This window comes from Parasteatoda tepidariorum, chromosome 3 (assembly GCF_043381705.1).
Source record: "Parasteatoda tepidariorum isolate YZ-2023 chromosome 3, CAS_Ptep_4.0, whole genome shotgun sequence".
In the NCBI taxonomy this organism is placed as follows: Eukaryota; Metazoa; Arthropoda; class Arachnida; order Araneae; family Theridiidae; genus Parasteatoda; species Parasteatoda tepidariorum.
In genome coordinates this window covers 9,340,147-9,365,274 of record NC_092206.1, presented here as the reverse complement: position 1 = coordinate 9,365,274, position 25,128 = coordinate 9,340,147, and the positions used below count along the sequence as shown (strand labels likewise).

At 32.5% G+C, this 25,128-nt stretch overlaps 1 long non-coding RNA gene across 1 annotated transcript in view; it reads right to left on the bottom strand.

Annotated features, from left to right (window-relative positions):
* Window positions 1-20,939: 20,939 nt before the first annotated feature.
* The window catches only part of LOC122272008 (uncharacterized), a 94,075-nt gene continuing 89,886 nt past the window's right edge, over window positions 20,940-25,128 (bottom strand). The window contains exon 3 of the long non-coding RNA XR_006226726.2: window positions 20,940-21,239. This is a non-coding gene — a long non-coding RNA (uncharacterized lncRNA). The remainder of the gene's footprint in view (window positions 21,240-25,128) is intronic.

Below are 25,128 nucleotides of genomic sequence, written 5' to 3'. Positions count from 1 at the left end.
TGATTTTACTCAGATGAAACCGGTTTGCACTTGTTTACGTTCGTGTATCAATTGGTTAACATTGTAATGCAATACGTTCAAAACAAATATAAATAGGAAGTATATAAAACATCTCCTGAATAAAAACCCATTACAGTTTAAATATAAAAGTATTGCCTATAAACTCGTGCAAAACATGTAATTATTAAAAATCTACAGTGCGTCTAATAATTTTATCTAATTATTATAATAAACTAACATAATGCTTGATATAATAAAATATTTTATATTTATATAATATATAGTCTAGTTTATCCTATCGTCGAATTTATATTATATATCGTCTAATTTAACCCATTGAGACACTAAACAAATGCAAACCGGTTTCAGTCACGTGAAAACAATAAAGCTTTATAGTGTCACCTGATAATTAAGATTTTATATTGAATCTTATAGTGTGTCTAATTATTTGGCCAGGGACTGTTTATAAATTGGGTCAAAGTCCTTTATCATGCAGAATATATTATTTTAACGAAAAGATAAAAATGAAACTGAACTGGAAATTATTTCGTGATGAAATTTATTTTTATCAAAAGATGTTCACTTACTTGTCATAATATTGTCATAGAATCATGATAATATGCTCAAAGCAATGAAAATAGAGTTCATTCATAAGGCAAATTAAGTGACAAGAGAAACTTATTTCATCACCTCTTTAGTATTTTCACACTCACTTTAATATTTACTTTTCTAATACAGTTTGTAGATTCATGTATTGTCAAACAATGTGTCTCCTGAGCAGCCAATGCAACAACATCTCCTATTGCTTTTAATTAAAACTTCTTTAGAATCAATAATCGTAGACCGACAAAGGGTTTATCGCGTCTCAGCGTGCATCGCCTAAAAAGACAGAAACATATTTTTTTACAACACTCAATCATGGCCCAGTTCCATTTCTAGGGCAGTATCTTTTAACGGCCACACAGTTTTGACCATGGTCAGATGACGTGGACAGCGTCTGAGCAGCCGTCCCTCTCTTCTATTCTTTCATGCCATATACAGCGGAGCCGTGATCGCTCAGGGGATCGAGCGTTCGCCTTCCAATGAGGTGAACTGGATTCGAATCCCAGCGATGGCTGATCGATACGAATTCCGCATCACAGACCACTGTCCTGACGTAAAATTTCCTCCGCACTGGATGGGTAAGAGTCTCCCTGCCGTCAAGCTAACCGTGGGAGGTTTTTGTGGTTTTCCTTCGCACGTAACGCAAATGCGGGTTAGTTCCATCAGAAAGGCAAATTTCTTCCAATACTTGAAGAAGAAGAATACTAGAAGTAAGTATTACATTAAAACTATTCGCTTAAAATACTAATTACAGCTATAAAATCAATACGAGCCAGTGGTGGGTATGGGGATAGAGCGCTTGCCTTCCAATGTGGGGAACTGAGTTCGAATCCCTGCGATGGCTGGTCGATACGAATTTCGCATTATTCTTGCACCGAGCACAGTGGTAGACGGATCATGCGTTAGAGTCCCCTTACCGTCAGGCTAGCCGAGGGAGTATTTCGTGGTTTTCCTCTCCATGTAACTCAAATGCGGATTTTGTTTCATCAGAAAGTCTTCCATGAAGGCGAATTTCTCCCAATACTTGATCCAGGAGTTCGCTTGTCTTCCGAATTGCGTTCAAAATTACAAGGCTACGTAGTCGTAAACCCAATGAAGGTTATAAAATTAAATATAAAATACCATATTTAACGAGAGGACTTTCAGCCAGTTGTTTTGTAGGCTGTCAGGATGGAACACATATACGCCCAGGTCTCCAACCAGCGGTGTGAGCGATGCCTTAACTTAGGTCACCTCCGAGACAGCCTACTGAATTGTTTTGTCTAGATTTTCTAATTTCATTTGTCTTCTGGGCACTCAAAACAAAATATAATTGCAAGAGAAAAATATGGATGTTTGAAACAGTAAATTTAGTAGAAGAAGTAAAAGAAGAAAAAAAATTTCTTTCGATTTTGATGAGCTTTTGAATTATATCCGGAAGTTTTTAAGCTCAACCAAAACATTTTTAAAAACATATTAGCATAACTTTCAGCATAGAATTTCGACAGCCTTAAGAAATTTATTTTAAAAAAGAATGTTGTACTCGTAAAATAATCAGTTTGGTGAAAAAAAGACTTTGGCTGAAAGTGCGATAAACATTTATTTAAATTCTTTTACTTTTGATCTCTGTAACGGTTTACTTTTGATCGTGCAAAATGATCTAAAATCCATAAAATATTCTCCTTTCATCGGAGCAAACACATTGATTCCTTCTATTGTCTTCACCTTATCCCGTTTTAGCATAGGCTAGAAAATTCTACCACCGTGTAGTTTCTCAAATGTTCTCTTTCCTTAACTGTCCCTTCCTCATCGCCAACCGAGAGATAAGGTATTCGACTTTTGGGTTTATCAATATCGGCAAGAGTTAAACAATGGAAGTAGGACACACTCTCTTAATGCAAATTTTTGACGGAGGAACAGTTGTTCTTTTATGCATACTAATGAATAGAGGCTATTCACGTACAAAAATATCAACACACTCTTCTTTTTTAGCTTCTTCACCAAACTCTTATTTTATTGAATTCTTTCACTTTCTCACACTTTTAAATTCACATCCTGTCCTTTAATCCATTTTTGGCTTAAGTATGCATTAATTAAAATTATCTTATGGATTAAAATTATCTTATTATCTTATCTATCTATAAGTATGCATTAATCAATTTTTCCCTTTGCTCTTTGTGGGAATCGCGTGTCCTATCTGATAAATCAATTACAATTACTAAGATTTACCTTATTCTCTAAAATGAAACATTTTACGGATTTACTTTGCAAGATTTTTCCTAACTTGTATCGAGGAGCACAACTTTTCGTGAAACACTTTTATAGCTGTTCTCTGTCTAATAACTAATTAATAAATTTTGTACCCTTCTTCCCTGCCTAAGACATGTTTTAATCCTTCCACTCTGCAACGACGTTATATATAATAAAAATCTGAAAAATAAAGGAAAAAAGGAGAAAATAGGAGATATAACCTTTTCATCAGCTCACACGATTATATCCGCAAAAAGGAGTGATTACTCATATTGTATCAATATAGCCAAAGCAAAATATAGTAATACAATAGTGTGANTTTTTTTTTTTTTAAATAAAATGTTTGTTGTTTTTTTTTACTTATTATTTCCCACCCCCTTTTTTTCATATGTCTATAATTTTTCTTTGTTTTATTCTTCATTTTGAACTTATATATATATATATATATATATATATAGTACATAAAACTCGTAATATAATAACACTGAGAAAAGAAAAAAGTAAATGGAAAAATTATTAAAGTGGTATTTAAATGAAAAAAAAGATTACTCGAAAAAACAACTTGACAAATATGAAGAAAATTTAAGACCTTTTTACAAAACCGGGGATAGTTAGTGCAATAGAATGCGGTGACTAAAGATAGGCAAATCATGAATTAACTGTTAAAAACAGTAGATAGCACATTAAATTAATTATAACAATATTGAGACAACTCTATTGAGACAACTCTATTATCTCTAACTATTGAGACAACTCTATTATCTCTAACTATTGAGACAACATTAATCTCTATAAAGCATTATTCAAAAAACAGCCATTGAGTTGAGTTACATTACAGAAATTTAAATGTTTAATATTCCCTTCTAAATCAATACGCCTTCCAAAGTTCTCGACAGAACGTTCCTTCCATAATAACCCTCAAACTACAGGCTGTTCGAATATCTTCGAAACTTGGACCGAAAGAAATATTGCGATAGGAATTACAGCCATCTCCTAGGAGATGGCTTCGAATTTTTAGTTCGCACCACCTAATTTCCAAGTGGAAGAATTATGGAACGAAAATGTATTGGGAAATGTTCGATTTTGTGTGATTTATTAGTTAGACGTCAACATTGTACTGAAGTGTGAAAAGAATTTTTGTTGTTTCTATTTTATCGCAATTGGCATGCAATTTCGAAGATGGCTGATCTGCTTGTTCAGAATCTACCTTCCCTTCTCTGAATTTTATTTTATTTTATAACCGTCGTTGAACAGCAGACTCAATATTTGGGTCTGTTACAGTCATACGACTGAATGCTTCATAGCCATTTTATTCGAAGGAAAGGCATTTTATCGCGGACTGGTAATTTGCTCTAGAGGCATACTATAAAATCGTAGCATTTAAATAATTTTTTAGTTTGTTTCTGATTATCTCCTATACTATAATATATTTTACCTAACTATAATATATTTTTTTTTTATAACCGTCGTTGAACAGCCGACCCAAATTTGAGTTTACGACTACTAATGTTCAACTCCGTAGACTTGTAATTTCGAACCCAATCCAGAAGAGACAAGGGAACTCATGGATCAAGAATTGGGAGAAATTTGTCTTCGTAAAGGAATTTTTGATGGAACTAACCCGCATTTGCGTTACATGGTGTGGAAAATCACGAAAATCTCCCACAGTTAGTCCGATGGCAAGAGGACTCTAACTCATGATACGTCAACCACTGAGAATATTTCACATCAGCACCGTGGTCTGTGCACGTGGATTCGTATCGACCAGCCATCTTTCGGATTCGAACCGGGCCGCCTCATTGTAAGGCGAGCTCTCTAACCTCTGAGCCATCGTGGCTTCCCTTCTCTGACTGAGTTACCACTTATTCAGACCATCGAAATGAGAAGGGGTAGTTCAGATAGTTTATTCAGGAGCTATTCGAAATGTTAATTTTACTTTTAACGCATTTCTCTAGAAACTATTTATTAAATTAGTCCAATTTTCTTAACACACAATTGTAAAAACTCTTTTATTCAAAGATATTTCCCCATGAATAACTATTTTTATTAATATATTATTTTTAATTATTTAATATAATATTTATATAAAACAACACTTTTTAACATATGCAATTTAGTGACAAAAACGAAAATTTGAAATCGGTCGAATAGTTAAATGATACTGAAAATGAGTTTGTTTAAATTTTGCATATTGTTTAAATTTTGTATATTGTTTAAACTACATTGCTGAAAATGAGGTAAAATGTCCAGACCTTTCAAGTTAAAATAGCTTCTAATATTATCAAATTAAAAATACGAAGCCTTTTTTTTTTTAATTCCCTTGAAATGTTCCTCAAATATGACACAAAAAATTTAAATTTAAGATCTCAAAGTTTTAACTGTTCTCTATTTACTAAATTATTAAGATCTTATTTTTAAGACTGCAATACATCGAATATGAAATATAGAAATCTGCCAAAAAATTTTTTATATATGCAGTGCGCAGAAGAAAAAATAATTAATCACTCTGAATAACTTTTGATCTAATGATCTGATTTTCACGTTCTAAGACTCAATGACTAAAGGGGATAACCTCAAATATGCTAATTAATGAGTGCAGACGATATTTCAAGTTACTAAATAAGGCACAAAAACGTACTTATTCTGAATAAACATACTTTTTCTTTGTTTCATTCGAATTTTTGACTCCCAAAATATAGGGGGTGCCCGCAATCAGGGGAATAAGGTTCCAATAGTTTATTCAGGAGAGCGCTCCAAAGTTTGAACCCCCCCTTTTTTTTTCTTCTTTTTTTTTAATTCAAGAACAAAATGATTCCTCGTGCACCACTGAAAAAGTACAACACGAGGCTTACAGACGTAAGTATGGTAGCAAACAATGTAGGATATTTAAACAGAAATACATACTAAACGGCATGTAAAATTTAATGTTAATTTTACTGTTTGCGTATTTCACTGTATCTCGACGACTTTTTAAGCGAGTTGAAAAATTTTAAAACACAATTATTAAATTCGTTTATCCAAAGAGAATTCCATGCAAAAAATAACTTTTTAGTTTTCATTATTTTATTTCAGAGTGGTTAAAAAAATTTTTATTTCTTAGGTATACAATTTTTTTGCTTCATTTTAATAAATCTAAATTTGCAAGGCAAAGTGTAAAATTTGAGCTAAATCGGTCGAATATTTCCTGAAAAATTAAATTTTAAGTATCTGACTCTTTTGAAATTCAATTTCTCAGGATTTGTAAGACAGATTTAGCACAAGTTTTGTATTCCGTCATGTAAAATTATTGCCTCTAAAAATGATACAAAAATTTGTATAACTTGCCGTTCAAATTATATAGCGAAATAAGCAAAAAGTAAAATTAAAATAAAAGGCCCCAAACTTTGGAACGCTGTCCTGACCAAACTACTGGGATCGTATTCCCCAGATTGGGCTACTCCTATATTTTGGGGGTCGAAAATCCGAATTCATCGAAAAAAGACATGTTTTTTCAGAAAATGCACGTTTCTGTGTCTGATTTTGTAACTTAAAATATCATCTTCACTTATTAATTAGCATATTTGGGATTACTCCCTCGAACCATTAGGAATGAGTTCTAGAACGTGAAGATCCGATCATTAGATCAAAAGTTATTCAGGATGGTCCGATGTTTTCTTTGCTCACTGAACATCCAGAAAAAAAAAGTTATTGCGTCGTAAAATATCATCTCCTGAAAAAAATTAATTATCCATTATAGTGAGATTCTAGAACAGTGAGAAGATAACTCTAAATAACTTTTGTTTTTATGTTCAAATTTTCACGCACTACGTTCCAAACTTAATGGTTTGAAAATTTGATTGCATGAGAATTGATTTTATTTGATTGATTGAGATTGTATGTGATTGATTTGATTGTAATCTCAAATAGGGTAATTAACTTGTGACAAAAAATAACTAAATTGTGGAATCAACACAAACATGTTTTCTCTGAATAAATATAGTTTCTTGTTGAAAAATTTGGATTGAAGCATTTCGGCGATTTTGCTTAAATTGAAAAAAAATAAATAAATAAAAATAAAAAACGGGGAAAAAAATTGTGACTACATGAAAATTCGATCATAAGCTCAGAAGCTATTCAGCAGTAGTAGTAGCAGTACTGAATTTATTTATGTCTCACTAGAGTTACACAATGAGCTATTGGCGACTGTCTGAGAAACATCCCATCCTTAAAGATGGTCCAAGACAAGTCATCATAATTTCGATCCATTGCCGAGGGGATGTACTTGTAGAACAGTTTAACGAGGAATAGTTGAAGAACAGAACAATGAGGACTAATAGAACAGCTGTAAAAAAAGTTTCACGAGGACCAATACCACGCAACCTCGATGGCCACCCACCTGCTCATCGACCGTCAAAGTGATTCTCGATTTCAGAATTCTACTGGGAACTGATCAGCTCACTGTGGGACCAAAAGTTATTCAGATGAACAGTTTTTTATTCTGCGCACTGTAGTCAGGACTTGATTTAGTTTGCTTGTTATCCGAATTGTAGTTTCATATTTTGTTGTCAACTTAAAAAAAAAGTTTTACAGATTTTTAAAGTTAAAATTGCTTAGTTATTATTATAGCTTTTGAAAAAATATGTATCAAAATTTTACTTATGTTTCAAAATTTTCATTTTTTTCTTATTTCCCGAACGCCAAATAAAATAAAATATCTGAAATTTTTCTAAGAGTTATTTGTAACAATGTTTGAAATATATCGTTTTAAAGTTTAAGAAAAGATAGAAAGGAAAAAAGGGATATAGAATGAGAAGCAAATCAATGTTTGTGAATAACTCGAATTTCATATGGGGAAAACCAAACTAATTTTAATCTCGTATTCTAATGGGATGCCTGCAAGTAACGTAGTGTGGGTATCTCGATACTGATTGGCTGTTGAAACGTGGCATCTGTTTACGTTAGCGACTGTTCTTTCCATTCTACATCGAGTAAACCTAGCCCATCAAGTATCAATTCTCTTAAGTGACGCGTTCTATATTCTCACACAAAGATTTCAATTCTTTCACTATATATTTGTTAACACAAAGACAGGCATGCAGAACGTGAACAAACTAATTATGCATCGAAGTTGCCAGGAACACAAAACAAAAATATATCACTGTTACAATAAAATACATAAACCAAGTAATAAATCTACGGCACTGTATTTGATCCACTTCACGTTAATTAACATTATGCGGAGAAACTTAGCTCAATTTTAACACGTCATTTTGCTTATAAACGATCAGCTGGTGCTGACGTCATAGGTCACGTGTGTGGGTGTCTGTGTTCTTCTTCTTCTCGAAGTGTAAGTACTCAATTGAGATTTTTAAAAAAATACTTTTTTTTCCTTCCTTTTTACCATTTGAAAGAGCATTTTTCAGCGATAGGAAAAAATTTTCAGAATGTCTGCAATTTAGGCCTCTTCTTTTTATAAATAGAAGCTTTTTTAAAAGTTAAAACATTGATGAAGTAAAAAAAAAAAAGATTGACGTCTTTCTGAGTGGAACTAAAGCTCTTTTCTTCGTTAAAGCAGAAGAAGCGACTAACCTAATAGGGTTGTGTGTGTGTGGGNGGGGGGGGGGGTTGGCTCTGAAAGACGCCAGAAACTTCATTAGGTTTAAGTAAAAGAGTGTCCTGGGAGGCAGGCGTCCACGAAATAAATTAGAAGGATGAAGAGAAAATGTTTCTATTTCTAAAAACAAAGAATAAAATACTGCCGGTCATATGAATAGAAATAATTAGTGTCCATTAGTCAAATTACTTGACTGCTATTGCTTCAGGGGGCTGTCACGTTCATAATACGTTGAAGAATTCTTACCAGTCGTTGATAAATACAATTACGAACTACAGACTAAGCGAGAAAGGTTGTTAACGAATAATTTGTGAGAGAAAGTTGAGAATTTTGCTATAATAAACGGAAAATAATGAACACTGTTTCTACCGTGATTTGTATGATGACCAAAAAGTTAGACCCCACTTTTTGACACCTCTGTGTTTAATTTTCCAAACTATCCTGATTTTAAATTTTCAGTTAAATATTGATAGAATGAGCAATATATTCATGGATATATTGATGCTTACTCGTTCAGCCTCAGCGTTATTCAAGTTATTTAAAATTTATCACTAGAATAATATAAACTTCTGGTTTTTTTAAACTGCATTTTCAATTATTTTGACAAAAATTATTCCATTATTGCAGCAAATAACGCATTATCTATAACAATTATTTTGACAAAAATTATTCCATTATTGCAGCAAATAACGCATTATCTATAACTATAAAATGAAGAGTTTTGCGACATCAACTATAATTAACTGTAAACTGTTATAAGTTAACTGTAACTGTGTATTGAAATATGTTTTATGTTTTTCGCCTTGTATCTCATCGAGAATTGTCATCAAATGTTCATACGGGGTGCTAGAGAACATTCTCCTCGATTTAATTAACAGTATTCAGAAAGATGCATAACCACAGATGTTGGCAACGGTAAAAGAAAACAAAGGCTAACAAAGTAAGTTTCCGACTCGCATTTGGTGTTTTAAATCTACATCGTCATGACAACAAAGGCATGTCATACAATGCCATTTTCATTTTTGATTCCGATAGAATGGCCTAAATGGATTTCTAAGTTTTCGAACTGCTTCAGGATTAATTAAGAAGTCAGAAGAGGAACGAGTATATTTGTCATGGGCAAAGATATATTTTATTTCTCTGTCAGATTCAGATTAAAAGAAATATCAAGCTGTTCAGAACACTCATTTTCTTGTTAAACGAAACATAATATTCGAACGCTCTCAATTCAATCCAAAGAATTCACAAAAAGAAGGTGAGTCTGTTATTACTGTTTTATATGCTCCTGCTGTCAATTGCGAATATGGCAATTTACATGACGAATTGCTTCGCAGAGGTATAGTTGTTAACATGAAAGATCCAATTTTTAAGTGAAGAAATTACAACTTGATTCTAAACTTACTCTGTAAACTATTATTGACAAAGTTCGTCTTTCGGAATTAGTTGAGAAACAACAATAGGTGAAAATTCTACTATTCATGCCATGAATCAAAAGAAAAATATAATAAAATAACTAATGCAGACAAAAATGATTTTCATGATTTTAAAAGTAAATATCAAGATTTAAAAACTAATTATCAGAGAAAAAATTGCAAATGAGGAGAACAACCACACGAGAAAAGAAACTGCCCAGCAAGAGACTCAAATTTTAGAAAATGCAAGGAAAGCTGACATTGGGAAAATGTTTTATCTTATTGGTTCCAAGCTCTTCTTGGAGACAGATCATAAAATTCTTGTCCCAATACCAACTACAAAACTTTAGATGATTGAACACTTCATCTTCAACGTCTCAAAATGAGACTCATTAGATATTCTTTTAAGCTATTTCACACTCCTGGAAAAATTTTTGTCTTGCAGATACACTATTTAGAGCAGCTCACCTACAAGAAATTCCAAATATAGAATTGAAAGAGGAACAAATTTAACCAATGATGCTTGGTTAAATTTGTTATTATTAATTTAATTGAAAAATATAGCTATGTTCTACAAAGCAAAATTAATAGAGAAAAGGTGCTTATTCTTTTAGGGGAACCTCTGAATCGAGACACAAATATTTAAAATACATTATTCAAATACGTCGTAACAGCCATCATATCTGCGCAGTTAAATTTAACTAAAAATCCATAAAGTGTTATAAAATCAGCAAAACAGAGTTATAGCTAATTTAGGATTTTAATAATCTAAACAAAGAAGAAAAAACAGCTCGTATTGTTGCTTACAAAACAAAAACTAGAATGAAACAAAAGAGTAAAGTAATCAAGTTATCTTCCAAATTTCTTCCAAAGTTGCTTACTTTTAAAGCAGACGATATACAATTACTTTTGCAGACGATATACAAAAACTTTTACGAGTGGAATACAAATAAAACAACAATTATATAAACATCCACAAATAAAAGCCACATATTTTTTTTAGAATTATTTTTTGACTAAAATGATGCTTAAGTGAGGAGGAAAGTGTCTATAAGTTTCCATCATTTAGGAGAAATATAATTTAGTTTTTAAAAATTGGATAAAGAAAAAAGAACAATATTTATTCCAGGTTTAAATTAAAATCTTGCATTAAGAACTAGTTTTATTCTTTAAGAAATAGAGAAGAAGACTTGTTCTTTACGTCACTCGGCTCGCTGAATTCTGATTGTTTACAGTGGAAGCCTTCAATCCCAGTAGATCGTTACAAGTTACAAAGTTAACGGAAAATCTCGAGCAATCCGAATAAAAAATGCAACATGAAAATAAACTTGTGGAACTAGAAAGGTTGGAAGGAAATACAATTTGTTCATTCTAAAAATTTTCCAGAAACAAATTGAAAACGATAAAACAAAGAAAAAGAAATAAACGGAAAGGAAATTCGAGTGAATGTGATTTGTTATAACCGTTATTTCACTTTGAATTATTTAAAAGGTATTATAAATACCAGATGGTAGTAGAAAGGGGGACTTGCATATTTTTAATCAAAACAAATCAATTAAATTTAAGCAGTTGCTTATTTCTATTAGGTACACCTAAATCACTTTTAGAACGCAAGGAAATTGAAAATAAATTATGCAACTTTATGAAATATTAATTCATTATTTTATTTTTAGATTCGCTTACAAATTTGAATAATTATTTTTTAATGTTTTGTTACTTTTTTAACCAAAATATTATGATTTTTTTTTAAGTAGGAGGTCAAATTTCCCGTTTTTTTACGGTCTTACACTGTATACCATATTCAATAGGGGCTCGCTCGCGTAAGGCATAAATAAAACTGAATAATAATAACAATATTGTAACTAAAATTCTTAATTACTACTAGTAATAAAAAGTTTAACGTTATTATCTTATCAAACTAAAAATATTGCTGTATTGCAAAGGTAAAGAACCAACAGCTGAATTACCTTTTATTAATTAACCAACGAATTAAAAGTGAAGTAATTAAGGACAAAAAAATCTGTAAAAATAATTCTTCTTTGCAAAACTAGTCTTTATTCACAGGCAGATACCCTGATTAAATTATATATTTAATAAGTTCAAAACTACTTGCATCGAAATAAATGTACATAAAATTAAATGGTTATAATTTAAATATATTCATTGATTAAACATTGATAAAACAGCAAATCATTGCAATACAATACAATGAACACATTGAAATATGAAAATGATATGAAATGTATAATGAAATGTTATAAATTAAAAGTTACATTCTTATCTACGTTTGAGCACTTGAAAAAGAAGATAATATTTTGTTTCTTAGTTCAATCACTTTTTTTTTAATTCTACATTTAGAAGAAAAAAAAAAAGCACGGGCAAACTACCAGAATATGGTTAAATTTACCGTACTCCTGGCTCTATGTTAACACCGAAAAACACGGTAATTTTTACCGAAGCGTTTTGGTGAAGACTTTTTGATAAAATTAACAATACAATATTGTTTTTATTTTCATGCTGTTCGGTAGTAAATGCTGTGAAATTAGGTAATTTTAACAGTGTAGTTGGAAATGACGAAAAAACGTACTTTTTGATAACCTCAATTTAATTTAGCAAGTGCTTCTTAACTTTGGTTCACGTCAGGGTTTTTTCCCTCTGTAAGCTGTTAGTTAACATCTACCAACATTTAAAATTACAAAAAATATGCACTTGTAAATGTGCAAATGCCAAGAAAAGGCTGAACTAAATCAGTAACTTAAATAAATGTTACATCAGGGTAAATAAAACTACATCATCATTGCTGTCCCAACATCCTAAGACCCGCATAAGGAATGATCGTAAGGACACGGTTCCCAGGAGAACACCTCACTGACTGCGGTCAGTGTGCGGGTGGTTGACCACTGTGTAGGGTCCGAGGATGCACGGTATCGGTCATCGTTAAATTGTTCTATCGTAAAGTGCTCGACTTCGCACGCCGGTCTTTGGGCTTCTAAAGCAGGAGAGCCACCCCCTCTGCAGAGGATCAAAATTGTGGTGGCATGTCTTCGGATCATCCTCAGGGATGTTTCCCTGACAGTCGCCAATAGCGCATTGTGCAGCTCTAGTGCGACGTAATTAAAGTACCTACCTGCTTAAATGTAGTTAAAAATCCACAGGCTGTTATAAAATCAACAAAACAGAGTTATGACTTCTTCTGAATGAAAACTGTGGGATCTGGATATCTTGTTTCTTGTAAGCTACTTTTGTTATCTTCTTTCGAAGGAGCCTCCTCCAAATCATCTTTCAGCTGAGGCTACCTGGAGCCTGGAATCAAATGTTTCCTATTCCGTCGAAGGGATGTTTCCCACATCGTCGCCAATAGCCCATTGTGCAGCTCCAGTGCGACGTGAAAAAATTACCTATGGAAGAATGGAAGAGTAGAGGTCTAGTCCCATGGCACCTGGATCTGCACCTTGGATACAGCTATTTGTTATATTTATTTATTTATATTTACTTCTTTATATTTATTTCTTTACATTTATTTATCTATATTTCTTTATATTTATTTATTTATATTTATTTATTGTTACGCAGATATAACCAGGCCTGTGCGCTCGTTACAAAGCTCGACTGATATGTCCTGGTCAAGTCAATACAGATAGATAAAGAGAGACAACACATATATACAGCTTATGATTCGAACTCTCCACGTTGCAATAAATGCATCTTTATAATGTTTGCCTCTAATTCGAGTAATCTCTTCCTTTAAACTTGAGTAAAACTTATAAAGGGTGTTTGGTAATGAGTACACTATTCTTCATATGTATGACTAACAATAAATATAAACAAGATTCGTGGAATAGTAATGATATTTTTTACATTAGTCTCGGCTTTCCACCAAACCTAGAAGGGAGGAGTAGGACGTTAAATTTAGGGAAAAGTTGGCTCGATGCTTTAACGTTGATAACGTCACAGGATTGACGAAGAAGAATTTAAAAGAAATGATTTCATCAGTTCTTCCGTCTAGTCTAAAGAAAGATTTAAGCTTAGAGAATGGGAGAATTCTGGTCAGTGCAGAAGGAAAGAGAAAGTAGGTATTTGTACTCAATCGAGTAAACAAGATTAGAAAACTAAGTCATTCAACACCCTAGAGCAGGGGTGGCGAACCTTTATGCACCAACGTGCCATTTTTTCTAAAAAATTGCTTAATGAGGTCATACACGTGCCGACAAATAGTTTTGACTTCGTGATTATTGGGTAAATAATAATACTAAATACTATCAACTCGAAACTGTTTATTTACTACTAAAAAAAAATTTACATTTTGCAATGTCTCAGTTATACGCGTAATTCAACTTAAAGTAACATCAGTGTGACTTCTGTTGTTGCAGATTAGATGACAAATAACTTATATTAGCAGGCCGGTAGTCAGGGGGGAGGGGCCGTCGGGACAAATCCCCCCACCCACGAAATTCTGGGACTAAAACTTTTTAGTCTTTCTTTGAGCCTCTCAGTAAAAAGAAAAACAAAAACTGTCGAATCAAACCTTTTCCCAGTACACCACATTCGCTAGTGCACCATCTTCACTTGACCTTGTGGCCAGTGGCGTAGCTAGGTAACCAAGGGCCCTGGGGCAAATTAAAAAATGGGGCCCCACTGCTTTTTATCAAACTGATTAGGTTTTATCAAATAAAAATATGAAATATACAAATACTTTAAAAATGCTAAGCTACCAAAGCTTTTTTTTTGTGCACTGCAGGGAGGTAATAAAAATATTATAATGCATTATATTACATTATATTACATTATAATGTAATATATGTAATATATATTATAAATATTATATTACAATGCATAAACAACATAAATTACAAATTAGTAACAACATACTCGCCTCGCCCAAATTGATGTCGCATTTTTGTAAAGTTTTGGATGCATAATTGATGTCGTTCAATACACTGTGCATGAATACGCAAAGCAACTCGAACTCGAAATTTAGCATTTTTGTTTTAATACTCTCTGCTTAACTACGCTCATCTTTATTAGGATTCTTTAGAACTATTTCTGATAAAGCTTTGATAATATCAAAATAACGAAGTTTTATTGCAGATATCGTATTGACCCTACTGGACCATCTATAGTCGGATTTAGTTTTTTTAGATTGGTGTCCGATTCGCCAGTGAATTTTGACAGTAGATCCCAACGTTTGATGCTGTTTCCGAAAAAGTTATACAAATCTTGCAACGTTTCGAAAAAAATCTGTATTTCCACACAACTGCTAACGGCATCATTTATCACCAAATTTAAATTATGAATGGCACAATGTACGTACTCTGCGTTAGGCTGGATATCCTTAATATGATTTTGTACACCATTATACACACCACTCATCACACTGGCTCCATCATAGCTTTTCCCCACACATTTTTTTAAATCAATATTTTTGTTGATAAATAATGTTGTCACTTGGTTGACTAAATCTACTGCGCCATGTTTGATGGCTGCATAAAAGCCTAGAAACACTTCTTTTACTTCTATATCAATTGGCTGTCCATTTTCCGATCTGGTTATTACTGCATACCTCACAACAATGCTTAGCTGATCTACCTTCGATATGTCCTGTGNATATTGGAAAGAATCCGGTAGGTTTGCAAAACAACTACTATCGTCAAGATGGTGGGAATGTCCTCAATATATAATGGAATCATCTGAGTTTAAACATCTTACAGACACAATTAAAGCCTATTCTGATGTCCTCTACTGATTCCTAAATACTACTGTAAACATTAATCTTTTGTGCGATCACCAAGCTGGCGATCACTTTTGATCACAGTCTGACCTGCGGAAGTGATATGAACTTGCCAACATTGATAGATGGTCCACAAACAGTCGATTTGCTTAAAAATATACTGCACAAAAAAAAATAATGAGCGAAATGCTATAGAAACAAAAAATGAAGAAACAAAAATAATGAGCGAAATGCTATGAAGAAAAAATATAATGAGCAATAATGATATAAATAAACTGCATAGATCAACTAGTAGTATTCGTTCATCGCATTCTATCACAGATAAAATTCTGGAAGGGGAGTAATGGGGTGTAACTACCACTATAAATATTAAATACCATTTCATTAGTATATAAGACATGTTAACTTGATTGCATCTTTAGGTACCATTTGATAGATGAAGGTTAACATAGCTAATAATAATTTCCTCAGAACACTCTATTTCTTAAAATAAATATTCGTCTGCTTCCAGATTTTTCGAATCGTCCTGAATTTTTTTTAAAAAAGTAATGATAAAATGAATTGATTAGTTTACTTTAGTCGATTTTATGATCTTGCAAGTAATAAAGCACTTTTTCATGGTACTTAAGTCTAAATAATTATGTGTGATAATGCAGGCAGAAACATATGGGTATTCGACATAAATCAAAAAATAAAACCAAATTCATAATGAGCGAATTACAAAACCTTTTACTTTGTGTTGCTAAAACATTCATACTAACAAACCTAAATAAAAAAAGGAAGAAAACATGACACATAGTTTCTGAAAGAAATTAATGTTGTTTCCTCGAAGATTGTTATCACGTGATTTCGGAACTGTTGAAAAGATAGAGNAAAAAAAAAAAAAAAAAAAAAAAAAAAAAAAAAAAAAATTGAAGCAGCCCTGGGAGATTTGATCCAATAGGTAAAGAAGTTATGAAAGTATTTTTGAGGTAACAAAAATGGGAAAAGTTGTGATAAAGGGTAAAAATCGTGTCGATTATATTGAAGCCCGAGGTGTCTTTCAAGAGATAAGGCAATTCTTTAAAGACGGTGGTTTGTTAGTTGTGCGAATAGTTTGCAAGAATAAAAAGGTAAGAAAAATATGCATGCCGAAAAGTTTTCTTTGACTTTTGTCAAAGACAGAGATTTTCTCAAATAGCAGAGGGAATATTTTTTTTCCTTAAAAAAAAAAAAAAAAAAGATAGATATACTTCCTATTTCATATTTTGTTTTTGAGCATATTTATTTACTTTTTAGTTCATCTTTTCCTAGAATAGAGTATATATATATATATATATATATATATATATACACACACCATCAAACAGCTTTTAAACTGTCACACCCTTGTTCTTTCTTTGCTTTTTTTAAGCTAAAGTAAGAAATAACAAAAGAAGTATATTTTGTATTTTCTTAGCAAAAATAAACGTGTACTACCACTAATTTTTATAGAAGTGTTCTTTACATATCGATCACGTTATTTTGAACGGTCATTAATCCGTTACTAAAATAAAACACAAATTTAAAAAAACATTTTTTCAAAGTTGACTTTAAAAAAAAAAAAAATTATTCCATTTTTTCTCAGATATAAAACGAATCATGAAAGTGATTCCCACTAAACTTTTTCTTTACAACGAGAAAAACTTGTTTCTTGATTAAATTTGTTTTGAAAATACGTTCTATTTTTGTTTTGTAGTTTGTATTTATGTCGGAGAGTTGTCAAAACTTTGATAAGAAATAGAATGTTGATAAATTTTGATGCTTCACCATTCATAAAATAATTATAACTTGTGTTGGCTTGAGGCTTTTAGAGCTGCACTTGAAGTTTTAGTTCTCTAGCTAAAAGGAAAGTGACCGAAATTTCTATTCATCATAACTTTCCTTTAGAGATAATGAGGCTAAAAATTCAGCTTGAAATGGTCAAGATACGATCGAAACTTTTATTGTCATTTGCCACCGAACTCCAGCTATTCGGTATGAAGTCGAAATTTAGATTCATGATAAATTTCCTGATAGCCTTACATATACCAATGTCCTCAAAAAACTAAAAAGCTGTTTAAAATATCTAAAAAGAAATATTCGAAAACTCACCTCTTAACCTTTCTAATTATTATTTTCTTTTTAAAATTATCTCTGCGTAATGTATCTACCACTACAAAAACACAATTCCAACTCACTAGTACATAAGAGTTGTTAACTCGTTTCTAAGTTGCGGTACCTTTCATAGATGAATGTTGACATAGTTGATATGATTTTCCCCACACTCTGTTCTGAGAATATTTAAGTAGGAATATCACCACACTCTTTTCTGAGAATATTAAAGTAGAAATTTCCCCACAATCTGTTCTGAGAATATTAAAGTAGAAATTTCCCCACAATCTGTTCTGAGAATATTTAAGGAGGAATATCCTCACACTCTGTTCTGAGAATATTAGTAGTGTGACAAGCTTTCCTCTTTCCCCCACTACAGCGCCTCTGGCGGTGAACTAAGACAGTCTGCCAGGAACCGCTGTAAAGTACGGACGTTTAATTCGAGTCCAAAATCCCCGCTTCCAAATTCTTGTATTTTTTTATTCTTGTTTTATTTTATATGTGTTTTATCCCTTTCAATAAATATTTAGAGTTAGATTATTTCTGGCCTTTCATTATTTATGTGAATTGGTAAAAATACAAATAAACCAAGACTTCCCCTACAGTAGGAATTTCCCCACAATCTGTTCTGAGAATATTTAAGGAGGAATATCCTCACACTCTGTTCTGAGAATATTTAAGTAGGAATATCCCTACAATCTGTTCTGAGAATATTAAAGTAGATTGTTGTTGTTGTTAATTTAGGTCGCACTAAAGCTGCACAATGGGCTATTGGCGACGGTCTGGGAAACATCCCGGAGGATGATCCGAGGACATGCCATCACAATTTTGATCCTCTGCGGAGGGGATGGCATTCCCGCTTCGGTAGCCCGACGAACTGCGCGCGAAGTCGAGCACTTTACGGTAGCACAGTTTAACGAGGACCACTACCGCACACCCTCGGTCCCTACGCAGACTGATCCAAGCGGTCACCCACCCACCCGCACACTGACCGTAGCCAGTGATGCCTGACTTCGGTGATCTGCTGGAAACCGTGTCTTAACGATCAGTCCACTGCGGGACAATATTAAAGTAGAAATATCCCCATACTCTGTTCTGAGAATATTAAAGTAGGAATTTCCCCACACTCTGTTCTGAGAATATTAAAGAAGAAAGCTGAAGCAATGAGTTTTTATAGTTAGTAAAAGTAGGCACTTTATTTACGTCGCACTTGAACTGCTTAATGGGCTATTAGCGACGGTGTGGGAAACATCACTGCGGACAATCCGAAGACATGCCATCGCAAGTTTAATCGTCTGTAGAGGGGATGGCTCCCTTGCTCTGGTAGCCCGACGACCTACGTGCGATGTCGAGCACTTTACGGGAGAACGGATCGATACCGCACATCCACGGACCCTACACAGGCTGATCAAATTGGTCGCTCACCCGCTTATTGACAGCATCCAGTGATGCTTGACTTCAGTGTTCTACTGGGAACCGTGTCTTTGCGATCAGTCCACTGCGGGACGCAGATTGTAAAGAAATTTTACTACCATATTTTGAAGACGCTGGTCAACGTAGCCATTCATCCAATTTGTTGTGGTCTAGGAAATAATTGAAAATTCAATTTGTCTTCAAAATCAAAACTTCAACTGTTCGAAAAGAAGGTCAGAATTTTGACGAACGACAAATACTTTTTGCTGATAATAAAGTTAGAGGTTTTTCCTGTAGCCGTCAGGAAACTATTGAAATCAGACAAGGCGAGCTGTAATATATTGAGAAAAAAAGTATGATAAGGACTGCTGGAATATGATAAAATTTACCGTGTTTCTGTCTCAATGGAAACACCAAAAAGCTCGATAATTTTGACCGAAGAGCTTTGGTAATGATTTTAGTAAAATTTATAATAAAATATGGTTTTATAATAAGCGATAAAACTTGGTAAATGTTGTAAAAATTGATAATTTTAACATGATAATTTTATCATAGCATAAGAGCCATATGTTCTATTTAATTTACTTTTCAGTTTTGTATTTTGAATACTAAATGAGTGATAATAAACATTATAATTTCAATAACTAAAATTTCCGATAAACCGTTACAATATTAATTAAAAATGGCTAAATTAATATTACCAGAATTGAAATTTTTTTACCCCGATTTCACGCCATTTCCCTTCGTGTGCTTTTTACATTACAAAGCAATATATATATATATATAAACATAAAAAGCTTCAATTAATCTTTTTATGTTATTCCTTTTCTAAATATCCTAATTATTATTCAAAATCGAAACACTTTCTCACACTTTTAAATTCACATCCTGTCTTTTAAATCTATTTTTGGCTCAAGTATGCATTATTTAAAAGCAAGATATTTTTCCCTTTGCTTTCTGTGGGATTCGCGCGACCTATTTAGTAAACCAATTACAATTACTAAGATTTTCCTTATTCTTTAAAACGAAGCATGTTACGGATTTACTTCGCAAGATTTTTCCCTAACTTATAATGAAGAACACAACATTTCGTGACCACTTTTATAGCTGTTCTCAGTCTAGTCTAATAATTAATAAATACATTTTGTACCCTCCTTCTCTGCCTAAGACCTGCATTATGTATGCATGTATGTATGCATATATATATATATATATATACATACANTCACAGTAATATATATACACCGAAGAGCTATTACATTATGACCACCCTGCTAATAACATGTTGGGCCACCTTTAGCCCTCAAAACTGCTAGCACCCGCCGTGGCATTGATTCCACAAGGTGCTGAGGTAGTCTGAGGTATCTGGTACCAAGCGCTCACCAACTGGTCCTGCAATTCTCTCACATTGCGAGGGGGTAGCGTGGCAGCACGAATTTTGTCTTTCAAGTAGGACCACAAATGCTCTATTGGATTAAGGTCAGGTGAATTTGGGGGCCAAGACATGACTTGAAAGTCACTGGAATGTTCCTCAACATTCGACCCTTATGACATAGTGCATTATCCTGTTGGTAAACACCATTTTCCGCAGGAAAAACTGTTGCCATGAACGGGTGACCTGGTCTCAACTATGTTCAAGTCGCTTACAGACGTTAGGGATTGTTCTATGAGGATTATGGGTCCTAATGTGCCCCATGAAAACATTGTTCCTGGGCGAGAAACCATGAAAACCTGGGCGAGCCCATTGTTATAGATGGAGGGTGGTCATAATGTAATGGCTCTTCGGTATATATAAGCATTGCAGCTAAGGTTTTATAAGAGAATACTTAATAATTTTAAAATAATGAAAGGCACCTATGAGGGCATTTTTATTATCAAAGAAACATAATTTCAGTAAAAAAAGAAGCAATAATCAAAATCCATACAGAAGTTTTTCTTGATATATTTGTAAATATCTAAACATTAGGAATAATTTTCGACACAGTTTTTTAATCACATATCTTCTTTTTCCGGGAAGTAAATGTAAACATTATGTATCAATGAATCAATTGGGGGTGTCACAACAAATGGAACATTTTAATCTGCCAAATTACTGCATTCAACAGCCAACCATAATAGTACCATTCCGTAGTAAGACTGTAACTAAATCCTAAAAAATAAAAAGGCTTCGTCAACGACTTACTAAGCAGCCTGTGCGCAAACAGAACATCCAAAGGATGGGGAGATTTCTCTTAAAGATCCGGCCAATAAACCCTTCAAAATTATAAAAATCAAACACATAAATGACAAGTTCACAAAATTTAAAATTTTTTTTGTTTTTTAAAGATCAGGGTGGACTTTTAAAAAAAAATCTTCGAGGAACGTGGGGTCTATCGTTGAATCGGGTCTTCAATCTAGGAGTCGTTAAAAAAAATGTTTGTCTTGCAAAATACGCGGAAGCTCAAAAAAAAGGTACTTTATAACTGTATTTTTTTTTTAAATATACAATATAAAACAGCGCGAAATAAATAAAGCAAGTTTACACGTATTGCTAAATATTTTAACGATAAATTTAATTTTTTAAGTGCAACAAATTTTTTATAGTATTTTTACTAAGGCTTTTTAAATACATTACAAAATATATCGTGTAAGCAATATAGAAGAAAATTCATGTATACTTAGGTAAAAAAAATTTAAAAAAATTTTTTTTACAGCAAAAACACTAATGAATCATTTAAAGCTTGTAATTAAGTTTGATTTTATATTAAAAGTAATAGTTAAATTGATATTTAAGATCAAATAATTTTTTTAATTAAATCTGAAGGGAAAGAAAAATGAGAGCAATTAAAAATCCCCCAGACAATTTTTTTCAGATATGTTTATCAAATTAAAACCGGCTGATGTTGACTCATTGCCAAATTACCTGCCTTCCATTTACAACTGAATATCCTTCTAGTTAGATCTCTGCAAACATTTGACTTTATCCAGAATAATAAAAGAAAAGGGAGATAGATGACAAATAGAATAATCTTTATGTATATATATAATAAATGTCCTCCCCCTTTTTTTAATCCTTTTTTTTATTCTTTTAATTTAACACGCATAAAAAAAGTGTACTTAGCGATTAAACTGAAGAAATTAAGCGTTTGTTGATGCGATGAATCAAACGATTTCTTTACGGGAAAAAAAATGGCTGACAAAAAATGTCGCTTGGATGAGCAATACGTTCCAAGGATTAGATTTATTTTAAGTAAACCAATGGTTGGGGAAAGAGAGGTTCATGTAAATAAAAGCGAATAAGTAAAACGAAACAGAAGAGACATGATTAGTAGGAACAATGGAATATTACAAACGAAATTAAAGAACATCACTAATATTCTAAACCAGTGATGGGCAAACTTTTTTTGGTCGAGGGTAAAAAACCGTTTGGTGGGCTAAGTAAAAACTTCTAAATTAAAAAAAACGATTTAAAAGTTTTAATTTAAATATTGAATGAAATTGCGATTTCAGTTTTGAAAGTTCCTTATATTGAGGTTCGGAGTGAGATGTACGTATTTTAAGGAACAAGGCTAAATGCTTGTCTGTTAGTCTACTTCTGAAATGATTTTTTCCTAAGGTTCGTAGTTGAAAACACTTGTTCACATTTATAAGATGAAGCAAACATAGCACCTGTTTTTTGAGCGTGAGAATCGAACAAAATTTGAATTGTGCAATTTTTAACTCTAATTGTGATGTCAAATTTTTATCAATGGCTTCGATTCTAGAAGTCACCGTTTTTCGAGATAAGTTTATAGCCTCAAAATTATTTTTCATGTATGGACATAAAACAACGCAAATTTGGAGCATACACTGTTTAACAAACTCTCCATCACCGAGAGTTTTATTATTTTTAGCAATATTGTATGCTACAATGTAACTTGCATGCGTGTAGGACCTACACTGTAAAAAATTCTGGATGGAATTACTGTATGAAGTACCGGCACTTTGGGTACATCATGAGTTAAATCCATTTTTACTATAAAGTATTGTAACGTAATTTTTACAGCAATATGTATTTAATTAGTGTGATTCAGTGATTTTACAGTAATTATTACCATAAAATTAATGAAATATCAGACTTTTTGTTGTGCATCTTGTTCCGAAGAAGAGGCACACTAAGTGACGGTATTAAGATTTCATGATCAACTCTGGCCTCATGATAGACATGGCTACAATACCTGTCTTTGCAGTTCGATGTGCAGCTCCAAGGGCTAACAGAAATTGATACTATTTTATTTTCAATATTTTAATTATAAATTTGAAAATACCTATCTAGGTACTAATACTAGGTAGTACAAAATCTGCTATGAAAAGTTTCTCACGTGATCCATACGCAGATTCTTCAGAAATTTGGCTCCACATCTAGGAATTCATCGCTTAAATTTTACAATTGAAGTTTTTGTTTAGATTAAGGTATTAACAGATTCGTTTTGAGCAAGTTGAGTTTTATTGAATGCTACTGTTGTGGAGATGGTAGCTATCGACAATGTCAACCTTCATCTATGATTTTTGTAGTGGTAGACGCACGACACTGTTAAAGCAAGGTTTTCGACTGTCTACGTAAAGCTGCTTTTAATCTTTATTCTACTAATTTTACTAAATTATTTATCAACAATAAAGTTGTTCTTGATAGACAGCAGTTTTGAACATCAAGAATGCTTCATTTTTGCTTTAATCATGTTAGACTCCTTTATTTTCATTTGTTCGGCAACCTTGATGAAACCTAGCATTACAAATAAGCTTTTTTTTTTTAAAAAAAACTATATTTTTTTTATTTATTCAGAAAACCTTTAGTTTTATGAGTTAAAGAAATGTATAAGTATTTTCAAAAGAATCAATGTAATATAAAAAAGAAAATGGATAAATATGACAACAGAAGCTAAAGTCTTCAGGGGGTACCAGTTCCGGAAGTCATAAGAGCAAAACCTTTTCTATCGAGAGAGCACGACAAAAGTCTAAAATTGCTCTCGAAAATTGAAATAAATATAAAACCTTTGGGGGTACCAAAGGTTTTATGTTTATTTCAATTTAGTTATGCCTCGCAGTCAGTAGGATAATTTGGTAAAAGGATTTTTGTTTCAAGCAAGCTCTTGTGCGTACTATTCTTATGTATTTGTTTTTATTCCTCTGTATTTGCTTTATGTATTTTATATTTTATATTGAATTCTCTTCCTGGACTTTGACAAAACCATTAGGGTACAGAGAGAACAATTTTAGACTTCTGTCGTGCTCTCTCGATAGAAAAGGCTTTGCTTTTATGACTTCCGGAGCTTGTACCCCCTGAAGACTTCAGCTTCGGTTGTCATATTTATCCGTTTTTTTCATATTTCATTGTTTATTTTGTTTAAATTTCTTTCGGATTCTCTGCTGCTTAGGGCGTTTTTCCATTGGAAGTATTATTTTCAATTGCTTTTAATTTTTTGAATTCTTTTTTTAATAAGTATTTTCAAAGCACTGCTTAATTTAATTTACACTATATACAATTTAAATATGCAAAATGCGAATTTTTCAAAAAATCCTTCAGAGGTGCCTCTCCTCAATAACATCTCAATAAATCTGCACATAGAATATCTGTGATTATTGTTACCGTTCTTGAATCATGTACACTCTCTTGGAACACCATATTAGAGAATAAAAAGTTTTTGTTTAGAAACACGGTGTTTTTAGAAGCATAAATAAATGTTCTAAAGGTCTCTTCGTTATTACGTTAATTACATTGTATATTGCACCGTAATAAAGATACGAAATGTAATGGAAGCATTTAAGATATAAGAATTAATAGTTGAGATATAATAGCGTATCCCACATCCGATTTTAGTGAAGCTTGGTTATTTTTTTGATTAATTTATTGTGTTCCTATATACAATTAGACATTCATTATTTTTAAAAATATATATATATACTGGTGTAAGAAATTAAAAGGATTTGCAGACTGCTTTGCTTTGTCTCTTCGTTATTACGTTAATTACATTGTATATTGCACCGTAATAAATATACGAAATGTAATGGAAGCATTTAAG